This window comes from Sinocyclocheilus anshuiensis, unplaced genomic scaffold (assembly GCF_001515605.1).
Source record: "Sinocyclocheilus anshuiensis isolate Anshui unplaced genomic scaffold, SAMN03320099.WGS_v1.1 scaffold1239, whole genome shotgun sequence".
Classification (NCBI taxonomy): Eukaryota; Metazoa; Chordata; class Actinopteri; order Cypriniformes; family Cyprinidae; genus Sinocyclocheilus; species Sinocyclocheilus anshuiensis.
The window spans coordinates 290233-292091 of NW_015540949.1; positions in this window are offsets into that span (position 1 = coordinate 290233).

Sequence of the window (1859 nt, forward strand, 5' to 3'; positions counted from 1 at the left end):
CACGGTATTTTGACAATGAATGTGTGTCATAGGTCAACAAACCTTTGTCCTTCTTCACCTCAAACATTTTACAGCCTGAACAGAATCAGACCATCCCAAACTAGACCAGACCAGACCACATTACCACTAAAGACTAGCATAGACCTGCTGCCTGTCAACCACACATCAGAATAAGGTCAGCAGGTTTACAGTGATGATGAGGATTTAGAGTAAAATCTCTCCACAAACATGCTGGCGTCTAAATCTAAGAATTGGTCTTCCATAATGGCTATACCTGGCACTTACTCAATAATCTTCTATGTAAACAGTTATTTTAACCACTTGCTTGGAGTTCTATAACAATAAAAACACTGTTACATGCAATAAGAACACAACAGATTTTCGAAACTCTTTTGCTTATTTAAAAGTTGTACCAGATTGTATTTCAACAGTCATATTGAAACATCAGCATTAATAGCATAGTACAAAATGTCCAGTTGCCTCACCAATGTAACATAGTTCAACATGTTGGACAACCAAGCACTGTCTTCTCAAAAATAATCACAATCTTGAGCAATATCTGTTGGTATAAATACCTTGGTATAAAAGCTCTCACAATGGAAGGACATGATTTGTATTACATACATGTGCTTGGAATAAATGACCCAGGAAGGAAGTCTCCATAAGAGGAAAAAATGTGAGCGAGGGTCAGAATAAGGGAAATTAGAGATAAGATGAATTTATTTACACCATGTATGCTATTCGACAGCCTACCACATGTGCCTTGTGAGTTTTACCTCATGCATTTATGTACACAGTAAATAAACCAAGGAACACTCAATCCAAGACACAAGTCAGGTGACTCAAATGTAACAGTGAGTCACAACAATATTTTTCTCCTAATGAGCTGACTATAGACCACTAGGAACTGTTTAACCATTTAATCAGAAGATTAAATATTAGAAATGTTTATTAAATACACAAATTACGCATAAAACCCATCACCTGAGGGGTCAGAGGGTGGCACACTTTTTCTGATTTTAGAGCGGTTATCTTTATGACAGCATGTGGAAATGACGTGTTTTCCTTGTGGAATCATGCTGTAGGGGAAAGGTCACACATCTGATGATCCATGCAGTGGTCTATCATGACTATGAATTCTTCTATCAGCGAGATTACCTGAACATGAAAGCTAAGCACTAGGAACTACATACAACAAAAGGAAATAACAAAAACTGTGATAAAGTTAAAGAGCTATGTAAATGAAGCGTCACTGTTCAAGCAGGCCAACCAACTTCCCTGCAAAACATGTGATGAGATAGTTTGACCAAAGTAGATAGTTTAGTATGATATTTAAAGATTAAAATGCCTGTTCTTTAGGAAACACTGTGTTTCACACAATAAGCACAGTAGCATAAATAAATAAATAAATAAATAAAAGGTATTTTCCTTAAGATAACACAAGCTCAATTTTTTAAACACCAAAGGTTTTCTATTAAGTGCTATTTAGGTATTTTCTGCCTGCTTCCTTTTTACAATATAGTGCATGTTCCACCTCCTATTGTTCCACATTCAGAGAAATCAATAGACAATAAATCTAACAAAGTGGTTTCTAATATTACATGCAGTCCGTATATGCCCATTGTTTGTACACTCTTTACATTAACAAGCATTATGTTCCATTGGATTTTTTCCCACACTAATTAGTCCATTATATAACATAGCAGTCTAGAATGCTTGATTCTTATTGGCTGAAGGACGTTTAAAGGGGCCATATGATGCTGCTAAAAAGAACATTATTTGGTGTATTTGGTGTAATGAAATGTGTTTATGCAGTTTAAAGTAAAAAAAACACATTATTTTCCACATACTGTACATTA